The sequence below is a fragment of the Microcaecilia unicolor genome, chromosome 3, assembly GCF_901765095.1.
Source record: "Microcaecilia unicolor chromosome 3, aMicUni1.1, whole genome shotgun sequence".
Classification (NCBI taxonomy): Eukaryota; Metazoa; Chordata; class Amphibia; order Gymnophiona; family Siphonopidae; genus Microcaecilia; species Microcaecilia unicolor.
In genome coordinates this window covers 39689126-39704068 of record NC_044033.1, presented here as the reverse complement: position 1 = coordinate 39704068, position 14943 = coordinate 39689126, and the positions used below count along the sequence as shown (strand labels likewise).

The following is a 14943-nucleotide window of genomic DNA, read 5'->3' as shown; positions in this document are numbered from 1 at the left end:
TTAGATAAACACAAAGTAATAGAGGTCAAAGTGAAAAGTGCTTCATAGGTACTTAATGCATATTCCTCCTCTAATCAACCCTACCCACTTTTTGGTTGTGAGTTTTGAGTTTTCTGTTTGCTGTTGAGGGGTCTTTGGTTGCCTGCAAGCCCCTGCCAGTGGGCAGTGGAGAGACCCAGCCCAGGAGTGCAGGACAGGAACCAGGGAGTGCCTGTCCCATAGCCAGGGTGCGCCAACACAAAAGGTCACCTTGGGTGGAGGTTAGACCTGAAGGGTCTGAACCTGAACCATAGAGAGGAGCATAGCCATTGGAACACTGTCTTTGGGGATAGGCACTGACTGGAGCTGAATAAAGTGTAAATAACCCTGTTTAAGAGTGCCTTGTAACATATACCTCATTAGGAGGAGAATACAGGAGTTCAACTGGGGGAGTAGCAGAGGAAGATTTACTTAAGGATTGTACTACTTAATGAAGAGTTCATGCAGTTGGATATTCCTGTGATTTAAAGTTGAATAATAAACTGTTCAAGGTGCTGACTGGGGAGTGGTCATTTAGAGTAAAATTTGTACTGCTATCTGCCCATAGAAAGCCTATTTTAACTGCCAACCTTTTTTCTCACAAAGATTTGGACTTTGACTTTGAGTTTCCTGGGAGATAAGAGGACCATCCCACCCACTAACACTTCTTTCCCCAGGTGGAGGCACCACACACCAAGTGAGAGAGGGTCCGACAGAGTCTGCCATTCTCAGGCAAAGGGGTGTTACATATGCAAATAGATCTCATGCATATTCATGGTGAAAATCTTGAAAACCCGACTACCTCAAGGACCATGGTTGTCCACCAGTGGTCTAGGGTATGTAGTCTGTAGTGTCATCTGAAGATAACATTCAATAGGGAATACATTATTAATCTAGCTGGTGAAACGAACCATGGCATTCACTTTCAGTTCATAAGGACTAGTATATTCTCCATAGGCCAACCCTCTGAGACCACAAAAAAGTTCAACTAAGGATCGGGATCCATATAGTGGAGCAGTGGCGTTCTGTGGTTCACTGCCACCCGGGGTGGATCGCTGCTGCGTGCACCCCCTCCACCCCGGCGTGACACGGCAACACGGCACCCCCCCCCCCCGACCCAGTCCCTACCTGTCTACCAGCTCCGTCCACCCGGCAACTCTGCGCTGCTGTAAAAGAAGAAAATCGCCTCATCAGCCCTTCCCTCACTGTGTCCCGCCCTCTGATGTAACATCCTATTTCCTCGAGGGCGGGACAGAGTGAGGGAGGGACCGACGAGGCGATTTTCTTCTCTTACAGCAGCGCAGACGCGAGGCACCACACCACACAGCTGCCGGGTGGATGGAGCTGGTAGGGACTCGCTAGCAGAGCACCTCCCCCACCCGTTGATACCCAGGGCAGACCGCCCCCACCGCCCCGCCCTTGCTACGCCAAGTGGAGGGAGGGGGAGGCAAGGGACACAAGCCATGCCATTAAGACATACTGGCCCCCTGCCTTGTGTTTCTTTCCAGTGATATCCAAATGGCCATTATAATCAGGCAATTCAATAAGTACTTGGAGGGTGGCCAATATAAAGCCGATTTTTAAAAAAGGTTCCAGAGGTAATCCGGGAAATTATAGACCGTTGAGCCTGATGTTGGTGCCGGGCAAAATGGTAAAGAATATTATAAAGAACAAAGTTACAGAGCATATTCAAAAGCATGGATTAATGAGGCAAAGCCAACATGGATTTAGTGAAATGAAATTTTGCCTCACCAAGAGAAGGGCAACGGAAATGATAAAAGAGATAGGACAACGTCCCTATGAGGAAAGGCTAAAGTGGGTAGGGCTCTTCAGCTTGGAGAAAAGATGACTGAGGAGAGATATGATAGAGGTCTATAAAATAATGAGTGGAGTGGAATGGATGGACTTGGATCACTTGTTTACTCTTTCCAAAAATACTAGGACTAGGGGGCATTCAATGAAGCTACAAAGTAGTACATTTAAAACAAATCAGAGAAAATATTTCTTCACTCAGCATGTAATTAAACTCTGGAATTCATTGCCAGAGAATGTAGTAAAGGAAGTTAGTATAGCGAGGTTTAAAAAAGGTTTGGATAGCTTCCTAAAAGAAAAATCTGTAAGTCATTATTAAAATGGACTTGGGGAAAACCCACTGTTTATTTCTAGGACAAGCAGCATAAAATGTATTATATTGTTTTGGGATCTTGCCAGGTACTTGTAACTTGGATCGGCCACTGTTGGAAACAGGACGCTTGGCTTGATGGACCTTCGTTCTGTCCCAGTATGCTTATGTTCTTATGTACTTACTTTAATGTATATTTTTTGTGATGAACGGTAGGCAATGTTTTATCTGTTAGTGTCTTTTAATGAGGTCAGGTTATCTTCTCTCTTCTTTGCTAAATATTTAGGTGGTTGTACTTAAAGAATTGATAAAATCTGCTACTGCGTGAATGTTTTTTTTTAGTATTAAGCCACTGTGTGCTTATTGATGTGTGCTTATGTACAGAAAATAGGCCAAGAGCAATATAAAATTACAACGGTAGCAGTAATATAATTAGTTTTTAATAATCTTGTTGGTTGTTAGAACAAAGAAACACATCAATATGTCGCTTATTTTCTCTGCCACTGTATCTGTTCCATTCTTAAGGTGAATTAGATATTAGAGTTTCAGAAAGTAAATTCTATCTTTAGCGCTGAACCACTAATGAAATTGGGGACTCTGGTCGTTCGAAATCTCATCTGATGATGTTCTTCTGCTTTCAAACACACTTGGCACGACTGAGACTGGCGTCACAAAATGAGACAGCAAAAAACCAAACCAAAACAAGGAACAGTTCATTCTTTAGTGTATAAGTGTCTTTGTAATAATTAATGGCTGAATAAGCTAATAATGGTGCAATGAAGAATCCAATAATATCTTGAATACATCATTACCCACAAAAAGGATGATCTTTGTTTTTTTATCCAGTCAACTAATGCCGTTCTTTGCTATAAAAGTAAAATGTAGGCTCAGTTAAAATTTGCATTTGTATCAGAAATTTGAAGCTGACGGGTTAATGTGAGTTAGATTTGGGACTTGCTGGGTCCCACAGAAGCTTTGGCTTCTGGGCAGAGTGGGTTAAGTGACTCTGGGCAAGTCACTTAACCCTCCATTGCCCCATGTAAGCCGCATTGAGCCTGCCATGAGTGGGAAAGTGCAGGATACAAATGTAACAAAAAAAAATAGATACTATTGGAGATTCTAGATGGAATGTTGCTACTATTGGACATTCTACATGGAATGTTGCTACTATTGGAAATTCTACATGGAATGTTGCTATTCCACTAGCAACATTCCATGTAGAAGGCTGCGCAGGCTTCTGTTTCTGTGAGTCTGACGTCCTGCACGTACGTGCAGGACGTCAGACTCACAGAAGCAGAAGCCTGCGCGGCCACATTGGTGATCTGCAAGGGCCGACTTCTACATGGAATGTTGGAATAGCAACATTCCATGTAGAATCTCAAATAGTGGAGGAGTGGCCTAGTGGTTAGGGTGGTGGACTTTAGTCCTGAGGAACTGAATTCAATTCCCACTTCAGGCACAGGCAGCTCCTTGTGACTCTGGGCAAGTCACTTAACCCTCCATTGCCCCATGTAAGCCGCATTGAGCCTGCCATGAGTGGGAAAGTGCAGGATACAAATGTAACAAAAAAAAATAGATACTAGTGGAGATTCTAGATGGAATGTTGCTACTATTGGACATTCTACATGGAATGTTGCTACTATTGGACATTCTACATGGAATGTTGCTACTATTGGAAATTCTACATGGAATGTTGCTATTCCACTAGCAACATTCCATGTAGAAGGCTGCACAGGCTTCTGTTTCTGTGAGTCTGACGTCCTGCACGTACGTGCAGGACGTCAGACTCACAGAAGCAGAAGCCTGCGCGGCCACATTGGTGATCTGCAAGGGCCGACTTCTACATGGAATGTTGGAATAGCAACATTCCATGTAAAATCTCAAATAGTGGAGGAGTGGCCTAGTGGTTAGGGTGGTGGACTTTGGTCCTGAGGAACTGAGTTCAATTCCCACTTCAGGCACAGGCAGCTCCTTGTGACTCTGGGCAAGTCACTTAACCCTCCATTGCCCCATGTAAGCCACATTGAGCCTGCCACGTGTGGGGTACAAATGTAACAAAAAAAAAAAAGCCTTTTTTCAAACCATGTGGATGTACATATGCCTCACTGGGATTCACTAAGAAACACAATGGGAGGGGGAAGGGAATTCTTGCTTTGTTGTATGCTAATCTTAATGTTGGACTGTAGTTTTTGTACATATTGTTTTAATATTACAATCAGTATAACATTAAAAAAAAAACAAGCATATTCAGCCGGTGGTGATCAGCGTTAAACCCAGAAATTCGATGCTGAGCCATGTCCAAGTTTCAGCATTGAGTTTCTGGATTCACAGAGCTGCTTAACACATAGCCAGTTACATGTAATATTCAGCGCTTAACTGGCTGTGGGTTACGTATGAAGATAGGACTGACTTTTATGCGTTCCTATTTATGTGGTAGCCTTGGCCAGTTAAGTGATGACTATTGGCATTTAACCGGCCAAGTGCCAACTCAGCCCCTGGAACACCCCAAACATAGCCCTCCAAAACCCCAAACTCTACCGGAGGATGTGGTAACAGCGGTTAGCGTATCTGGGTTTTAAAAGGGTTTGGACAGGTTCCAGGAGGAAAAGTCCACTATTGAGACAGACATGGGGAAGCAACTGCTTGCCCTGGGATCTGTAGCTTGGAATGTTGCTATGATTTGGGATTCTTCCAGGTACTTGTGAACTGGCTTGGCCACTATTGGAAACAGGATACTGGGCTACATGGACCATTGGTATGACCCAGTATGGCTACTCTTATGTTCACCAAAAACCTACTGTATCCAACTGTACACCTCTACAATGGCTCTTATGTCTGCAGGTGTCACCTATATGTGGGTACAGTGGGCTTTTGGTGAGTTTTAGAGGGCTCACATTTCCACCACGTGTACCAGTTAGAGTGGGACACGAGCCTAGGTCCCTTTCTCTACAGTCTACTGCACTGATTATTAGACCACTCCATGGACCTGCTTGCTCTAATAGGATTGGCCATAACATCTGAAGCTATCATAGAAGCTGGTATGTGCATATTTGGGGGATGGTAAGGGCTCAGTGACCACTGGGAGAGTAAGGGAATCATGTCATCATTTAGGGCAGCTTTTTGTGACTTAGTCCTGATTGAAGCAGCTCTAGATCAAAATGTCTAACTTTTTGCCCTGGACGTTTTTGCTTTGTTCCACTATGGCAGAAAAACGTCTACGTTTTGGGAACGCCCACATCTCATCCTAACACGCCGCCGACATACCCCCTTGTGATTTTCATGCACCGCAGATGAACTGCATAGACAAACATTTTTGAAAATAGTGATTTAGATGTTTTGGAGAAAAACTCCATCTGCCACTTTGTGCTGCTTTTTGGAAATGAGCCCCTTTAAAAATATTTGTAATTCCCAAGAGAGAGAAGATCCCAGAGCCTGTTGCTCATACAGATCTATCACTTTATTGAATATGACAATTAAAATCCTGGATAAAGTGCTGGCAATTAGATTCTAAAAGGTTCTTCTGTAGCCTGCCTAGTCAAGTTTTATAACAGCTAGGCAAACTATGAATAATATCAAGCATGTCTCAGTTTGGTCTGGGTCATGCAGAGTAGGAATTCGCTAGCTATGGTGTTGTCTGTCAATGTTGAAAAGGAATTTGAAAGATTATGGTTTTTTTTTTTTTTTTGGGGGGGGGGGGGGTTAACGAATGGTGGTGATAGTAATTTTATTCAGTGGATTAAGACTATTGAGCTTATTTTCAAAAGAGATCACCGGCCATCTTCCGACAGAAATCGGGAGATGGCCAGCGATCTCCTGATCCCGGCCAAATCGGTATAATCGAAAGCCGATTTTGGCCGGCCCCAACTGTTTTTCGTTGCGGAGTCAGCCAAACTTCAGGGGAGGGTACAGAAGGTGGGATAGGGCGGGGTGGGAGCAGGGCAGGGCGGATCAGGGGCATGATTACGAGATAGCCGGCTTCACCCCATAATGGAAAAAAGATAGCAGGCTCAGACGAGCATTTTGCCAGCTGCACTTGGTCCATTTATTTTTAGGTCCAAGTCACAAAAAAGTGCCCCAATTGACCAGATGACCACCGGAGGGAATCGGGGATCACCTCCCCTATGCCCCCAGTGGTCACTAACTCCCTCCCACCCCCCCAAAAAAGTTTTTTGCCAGCCTGTACGCCAGCCTGAAATGTCATACCCAGCTCACTGACAGCAGTATGCAGGTCCCTGGAGCAGTATTTAGTGGGTGCAGTGGACTTCAGGCAGGTGGACCCAGGCCCATCCCCCCCTACCTGTTCCACTTGTGGTGGTTAATGTTGAGCCATCCAAAAAACCCCAAAACCCACTGTACCCACATGTAGGTGCCCCCTTCACCTCTTAGGGCTATGGTAATGGTTTAGAGTTGTGGGGAGTGGGTTTTGGGGGGGGGGATTTGGAGGGGGCTCAGTACCCAAGGTAAGGGAGCTATGCACCTGGGAGCTACTTTTATTATTTTTTTTAATTTCTAGAAGTGCCCCCTAGGGTGCCCGATTGGTGTCCTGGCATGTGAGGGGGGCCAGTGCACTACAAATGCTGGCTTCTCCCAGGCCCAAATGCCTTGCATTTCACCGGGTTTAAGATGGCCGGGCCCGGTTTCCATTATGGCTGAAAACCGAAGCCGGCCATCTCCTCTACACCCGGCGATCGATTTAGCCGGCCCCAACCGTATTTCAAAAATACGGTTGGCTCCGCCCCCTTACGGAGCCGGCCCCGAAGATGGCCGGCCATCTATTTGGCCGGCGCCGTTCGATTATGCCCCTCCACGGATCACCCTCCTTGAGGTTTCAGTAAAATGAATAGAGGGTGCAAATAGTCTAGTGACTGTCTCTATAAAATAGCTGCATGACCTCTAGTGGCACTTCGTCATTTAAATATCAGGGGGAAACATTTTTCCCTAGCACCCCATACTACTTTTCAGTGACACAGTTACTCTTTTAACTATGCATTAAGCAGCTAACGTAAATATGCATGATGGCAGTGCATGATGATTTGTGCATTAACTACATGCTGTATTAATAGGTGTGAACTAAGCAGGTTATGGGCAGAGAATGGACGTCAGCTTCATACTGCAACTAGTGCATGGTACTTTTCATGTGGAATCTCTTGTGCATTTAACACAGGTACACTTACTACTTCCTTAAGAGGAGGCGATAAGTGTAGTTGTGGAAATTGTAAACAGTTTTAATGTGCGGTAAAACAGTGTTGAAATAGGTGCTCATTAAACCGCCCTTTTGTTATGCACATAAATTTATCTGCACAAAAACTGTATGTGTGTAACTTTTCCCAGACTGAGTGAAGGTTTTCTTGGAGGTGGGGTTCAGGAGGGGTTCCTATTTTATGAGTATACTTTTATTTTTTCTAAATATTCCTATACGCATGTAAATTAACCAAGAACATTTGTACGTGACAAAGAGTAAGTTTAAATGCAAGTACATGAATCCCCTGAGGACATTTTCAAAACCCAAGCGCTTGCATATTTTTGCTTTGACAATGAACTGTATTTGCACAGGGACAAAATTTGTGCATATTATTTATGCATGCGCTCAGTTATTAAATTACCCCTTACCTTGCTCCGCCAATACTGCTGTACACCACAGTTTGCAAATGCAATACTTTCATAAAGAACAAACTATATAACAAAGTGAAATATTTATAACACATCTCCCCCTCCCCCTATGACTTCAAAACAGCTTCACAGCCTCAGAGTAGAGATTATCTAAAAATAAAATATTGCACGGAGGCCTGTAGAGGTGCTCACTGCGTTATTGACATGATCATATAAAAATATCCCAGCAGCACTGAACCTTAATTGCTTTTTATAGCTGAAAAACTAATTAATAATGCACACTAGGGACAGGGTTGGATTCTGTTGTACAGTTTTAAAAAGTGTGCTGCAAAGACGCAGTTTAGATTTGTTTCACCAGAGACTACATAATAAATGCACTCAGTATTTATCTATAATTCACGGAATACAATTTTTATGAGTAGTGAAAATATATACACTGGTGCAATAGCCAACATTTATAATTTAACTTTGCTAGCTCTTATCACACAATCATAGACAAAACTATAGTACGCTACAGTAACTGCTGGTGCTTCATAAAAAAAAAAAGCAGAATAAAAATGCAATTCGACATAATATACTAGTACAATCATATCTTTAGTGTTGCTTCATTAATTTTAAGTTTAATCACCATCTTTACTAATTCTTCTCATTAAACCACGCTACAATGTGCTGGTTTGATTAGACTCTAACCGTGTGCTATTATTTTTGCAGCATTTCAACAAGTGAAAATAAATAGATTGGACTTATTAACTGCAGAATATTTTCAGAGGGAGACAATTTGTATGCTTTAATCTATTTTTCAGAAATATACCAGGATGGTTACAGCGGCAAATAGAGTTGAAGTTAAAAGCAATAAATGCAGCCCTCTAGCTCCAATGCCTAGAACAAAGCAGACTCTTTTGTTTTGAAATGTCAGCCCAGTAATAAATGATTGATTTTTCATATCAAAAATTCATGATTTCATTTTACAATAATATTTTGGTCAATAGATAATTAAGAATTGAACCAATACACATAAGCAACATTTTACCAAATCTGAAAATTCTGTGTTCCGTACTATGGGGCCCTTTGATTACTTATTATAATTATTTATTATTTGGATTTATTTACCGCTATTTTGAAGGAATTCACTCAAGGTGGTGTACAGTAAGAATAAATCAAACATAAGCAGTAGATCATTACAGCAGTAAAAAATATTCAAATAACAATACGAAGTAATGCATTGTATACTACTTACAATATCAATACAGTATGTGATAAAGCCAGTGTGTTTTTTCTAGCAAAAAAGGTGCCGGTACTCAAATGCTAGGCCACCCTTCAGGGGTGGGGTAATCACTGAGGGACTTATCCCACAAATAGCCAGGCCCCCTGCAACCAGTCAGTGAATCTATGACAAGACAGAATTGATGTGTAGATCCTGAGCTCTTCCATTAAAATTGGGGTCCATCGGTCAATTTTAGCAGCCAATGGAAAAGGTGCCGGTACTCAGTGCCCCCAAGTACCCCCCTCAAAAAAAGCCCTGAATAAAACATTTTAAGAGATGAAATATATAGGAGCTTACTGCACGCTAATCTGGAGCCCTGCCCATGTCCCGCCCATGTTCCCACCCCTTTGCAAATGTACACTAAGGGGGTCCTTTTACAAAGCTGCGGAAGGGCTAATGTATGAGTACCGGGTGCCAAATCAGCACTACCGTTGGGGTAGCACATGCGCCTGGTGGTAATTCCAAGTTTGGCCCACGGAAGGGCATTCCCAGTGGTAATCAGCAGTGCTGCCATGTTGGCGTGCACTGCATGGTTACCACATGGGCAGTGCATGAGCCTTTACCTCTGAGCCAATGGCCGTTAGTTTTCATTTTTGTACACGCCCATTTCCTGGCCCATTAAAATTTGGCCTTTTTCCCAGCCATGGTAAAATGTGGCCCAGCGCATGCCCAAAAGACGCGCTCACAATAACGCAGGCCATTTTTTTACCGCAGCTTAGTAAATGGACCCCTATGTATACTATTCTTACGCGCCCTGATGGTACTTTCACAGGTAAGTGTACATTTATACGTGTTAAGTGCTAGCATTCTAGACATTTATGCACACAAGGACGGCTGAATAACGGGCTAAAGAGCCGTTAGCTCCTGATGCCATCTCGGAGCTAACCGTTGATCGGTTACATATCGGCTATATATTGGCCCGATTTTGTTTGTGCCGGCTTCCTTCGTTGCTTCGGTGAACCGATTTTATCCGTTTTCCTCTGTTTTGGAGTGGAACATCGAGGGGATCTTCAGCCGACATAGCTCATCTCCTGCGCATTGGAGGACCAGCTGTTAGCCCAATCGCATCGTCAGTGCTTGTGTGGCCTGTGTCATTGGTCTAGGGAAATCCGCCGGCGCCTGGCCGTGGATCGGCTCCTTCTTGCTGGACCTATGCCTGTTTTGGACCTGGGCGCCGTGGGATGCCGTCTGTCTAGTCGGATCTGTCCGTTGTTGCGGTTCCGTGGGCCAGCCGCCAACCTATTGAGATCTGACCTGCCTGTACTGAGGGCGTTGGCTTTTGTTCCTGGCTACAACTTCCCTGCTCTCTCTCCCAAGATTGACGATCACCAGCTGGACCTTCCCCGGTTCCCGTTTCATCTCTCTGGGCCGCTCCTGCTTCTGGTGCTCAGCCATTCACCAGCCGTTGTTCCTCGCTGCAGCTCCGTTGGGCTTCTGGCATCTCATCTCCTGGTCACTGCTCCACTCGTTTTGCATGGTGGTGGTCAGTACCGAAGCAGTTTTCAGCGCAACTTGCACCATGTTGTTCCGGCTTGGCCAGGCCGACCTCTTCACATCTTTTCAAGCCTTCCCTGGTTTCACCAGCTGTCCATCATGGAGTGCCATGCAGACAGCTGTCCTGGCTGTTCTGGGCACTCACTGGGTCCCCCTACGGTGCCTTATTGGGAGCTGTTCCAGCCACTCTGATGCCTCTCAGCGTCTGGATTACCACCGTCCATTTTAGACTCTTTTCCCTTCCCTTCTATCTTTGTTCCTCGACCTTCTCTAATGTCATTGTAATTGTTTTCTCAGTTCATTGTAAACCACTTTGGGGCTGCTTTTAGTGGCAAAAAGCAGGGTATAAATGTTCTAAAATAAATAGAAATGCGGGTGCCAAGATGATAGACGTACCCGTCGCATGGCCAGAAGTTATCTATACAAAAAGGAACTTGATTGGGTTAGAATGAAACTCAACATAAATGAAACAAAATGAGAGGAAAAAAAGATGAAATTAAATAAAATGAGAATGCTAGAATGTTTTCCCTGTAGATGATTACTAATTACTAGGCTTGCCTTTTTTGAAGTAGGCAGTGAAAACTGTAGGGCTGTTTATAGCTATTCTGCATGCTGCTTTAGATTCTTTAATATGTCGTTTTATTTATAACTCTCTTTATTTATTTCCATATTACAAAACCATATAGAAACATTACAGAAATTGTAGAAATATTCCAATCAAATAGAATCACAAAATAACATAAAGAATTATACTTTCATTCTCCACCCACAATGTCGGATTCAAGAGCAAGGAACTATAAAAACTAATATCATAACATACATTATATACTTAAATCAAGAGCAGAAGCTCCTTCAGTGATAACAATCAGGCAGCAGTTCTTAATTGGGAAGCTACACCAACAGGGCCTTTCATCTGCTCCCTACTAACCACAAATTCTTGCAATTTCTTGGGGTCAGAGAAAATATAATTATTAGATTCAAAGGAAATACAACATCTGCTAGGAAACTTTATGAAGAAGGTAGCCCCTAGGGCTAATACCCTTGACCGAAATGTCAAGAGCTCCTTCCTTCTCAATTGAGTCTCCTTAGCCAAGTCTGGAAAAATACTAATTTTCTCCCCCATGAAAAGGTCATTTATGTGATGAAAATATAACCGCAACACATTTATCTTGTCTAATTCAAGAGCAAAAGTAATATGTCGGTTTTTAAATTTGTATTTCTAATCTTTTCATTACTTTTTTATTCTTTAGTTTTTATAGAGTTACATTTTGATTAAAATATGTAATTGCGATTTATCACATGATTAAAGCTATGTTATCTCCCTCCCCCCCCCCCCCCCCCCCCACTGCAGCTCATTGTGACTTTGGGCAAGTCACTTAGGGGTCCTTTTACAAAGGCGCGCTGAAAGGTGGCTTGCGATTGTGTAGGCAAGGGTTTTGGGCACATTCAGAATCATTTTTCAGCGCACCTGTAAAAAAAAGGCCTCTTTTTTTCCCCCCGAAAATGGATGTGCAGCAAAATCAAAATTGCCACGCATCCATTTTGGGTCTCCGACCTTACCGCCAGCCATAGACCTAGTGGTAAAGAATTTGGTTGGTAATGACCTACGTGCGTCAGGTGCCACTTGGCACACGTCCGCTATGCGTGCCAGAAAATAAAAAAATATTTTTCAGATGCGCGTAGCAGACATGCGCCAAAAATGAAATTACCGCAAAAGCCACGCGGTAGTCGGGCAGTAAATCCATTTTGGGCACGTGTATGCACCTACATAGCTTAGTAAAAGGGGCCCTTAACCCTCCATTGCCCAGAGTCACAAGGAGCTGCAGTGTGGGGGGGGGGGGGGGGGGAAAGAACATAATTACTATAGCTTAGATTTGTGTGGATTAGTATTATCCAGAGGTAGATGTTCAGTTGGTGGTGGTAAGCTTTTTCTTAGCCACCACCGTGTTATTCCCAGATATTCAATACTGGGCCATGTCCTGGCACCAGCATTCAATATCTGGGTTTATGCGGCTACCTATGTCTTATGTGGTTCAGTGAGATATTCAGCACTTAGGGCCACATTTAACAAACTGCTGTAAAAAGGGGGCCTGCGGTGGTGTTGGCATGTAGAATTGCTACGTGTCAAGGCCCCTTTTTACCATAGCGGGTAAAAGGTTGTTTTAGGCCCAAAAAAAGGAAATGGCACTGTGCTAATCACAGCAGTAGCTGGGCAGCGCACGATTACTTCCTGGTGCTACAAAAATAACAAATATTTATGTCATGCTGGAAATGGAATGCGCTAGGGGTGGGAACTACCATGGGACTCCTGCAGTAGCCCGGCAGTAGTCCCGATTTGATGCACAGCAAAGCGGTGGTAGCTCTACCTTCGCTTCATAAAAGGGCCCTTTCATCGTCTAAGGAACATGGCATAAAGATAGGACTGCCATCGGATATGACCGCTTAACATAGGTGGTTAAGTGCTGAATACTGGCACTTAACCACATGAGTGCCGCGTGCCCCTGGACCACCCACAAAATAGCTGTCTTTCACTTTAGCAATCAATGCTAACACTGAATATCAGCAGGCCCCCTGCACTGAAATCATCACAGCGCCTCACCTGTCACCTCGCTCCGTGACTGAAAGCGCAGCCAATAGCAACAGATCGGAGACACAGAGAGGGAAGGCCTGAAGGGAGGCAAATCTGATCTGCCGCTCCTGGCTGCGCTTTCAGTCATGGAGCGAGGTGACAGGTGAGGTGCTGTGATGATTTCAATGCAGGCCCGGTGGCGGACGGTTGACGGAGCCGAGGGCGGGTGAGATTGAGGATTGTGGCGCCGGGCCCCCCTTGGAGGCCCGGGTCCTGGGAATTTTGTCCCCCCTGCCCCCCTCTTGGCGGCCCTGCCCAGATATACCCGTCTTAAGTAAGATACAATTTTTTGGAATGTTTACACAACTAGAGACAAATCAAATATGTTGGGTGAATAGATCTATGTGAACATGCCTCTCTGTAAAATTGAATACGGTGATGCCCGTATTTTCCGCACAACTTGTATAAGCCATGTCAAAATATTTCTTATGATTAATATATCCCAAATATCCAAGTCTTATAGCAGTTGATTTTTTTTCCTATTTGATCTGTAGAGGTCAAGTTATTTAGGGAAAATCAAGCTTTTTTTGTGCATTAAACCCTTGATTCTGGAAGCTTGCACGCAAATGAACTTTTAGGGCCACCCTGTCAGACTGTCATAGCAATGCTTGAATGTTTTTCACTTATATACACTGTCAGCTAGCACATTTGCTTATTTCCGATCTGACGAAGAAGGGCAACCTTCGAAAGCTAATCAAGAAATGTATTAAGTTATGTCCAATAAAAAAGGTATCATCTTATTTTCTTTTCCATGTTTTATTTTGTTTGATTTCTATTGATAGCATTATTCTATAAAGGGCACTCCAGGAACCCTTGTATGTATGTATGTATGTATTTATTAATCTATCACCTCTTTGAAGGAATTCACTCAAGGTGGTGTACATCATGTATCATAATTTAGAAGCCTTTATAGTATAGTGTTTAATGCCAGTTTTGGTTGCCTGGACTTATGCTTGCTGAAACCAGGTGTAATTTCTGGCACCCAGTTTAGACATGCCTCTCTGACCCACCATGCCCCTCCCATGGCCATGCCCCTTTGGAGTTGCATTTTATTAGATTTGGGTGCCCAGTATAGTAGAATAGCACACAGCCAGATATGTGCACAGATACTCATTTTTTTGTAACTTAAATTTGATTGAAACAGGTCTAAATAAAAATGTACTTCTTTCATGCCCTGGACGTGTCTTCCTGTTTCATTATTGCTGAAAGATGGCCTAATTTCAGGCCTGCCCTTGTCCCTCCCAAAGCACACCTCCAACATGCCTCCTTGCTATTTGGATGAAGTCGGAGAAAAACATCCCAGTTCTGCCTTTTCGAAAATTGTAATTTAGACTTTTTGGCAACTGGACATTTTTCTGGCCATTTTGAAACATCTGCCTGCTTTGAAAATGAGCTCCATAGGTTTTTCAGCACATACTTACTAATGTCTTCTGACCCTGGATTAACATGCTAAGGACAGTTTTCCGAGGTGCATGCCAAATGGATCTCAGTCTCCTGTACACACTAACATATAGGGGTCCATTTACTAAGCTGCGAGGAAAAAAGGGCCCTACGGTAGCAGCGGGGGCCATTTTCCCATGGGCCAGGGCCCTTTTTATCGGAGTGGGTAAAAAGCCTGCAATAAAATGGTCATGCGGTAAAATACCTCTTACTGCACGTCCATGGGAGGAGGAGCACTCACCGCCACCCATTGAGGTGGTGGTAAGGGCTCCTGCGATAACCCAGTGGTAACCGGGCAGAGTGCGGTGATGCCTGATTACTGCCGGGTTAGCGCCACGCTAGAAAAAAAACATCTACAGCACGCCG

The 14943-nt window shown here is 43.8% G+C and overlaps 1 protein-coding gene and 1 long non-coding RNA gene across 2 annotated transcripts in view; one reads left to right on the top strand and one right to left on the bottom strand.

Moving 5' to 3' along the window:
- Positions 1-14943, top strand: part of NRXN1 (neurexin 1) — a 2115739-nt gene that overhangs the window by 411242 nt on the left and 1689554 nt on the right. The window lies entirely within an intron of this gene.
- LOC115465401 lies at positions 5295-14401 on the bottom strand. The gene is made up of 3 exons (XR_003941409.1): positions 14388-14401; positions 6283-6285; positions 5295-5378 (listed from the first exon to the last, which is right to left on the bottom strand). It is a non-coding gene; the product is annotated as an uncharacterized LOC115465401 (long non-coding RNA).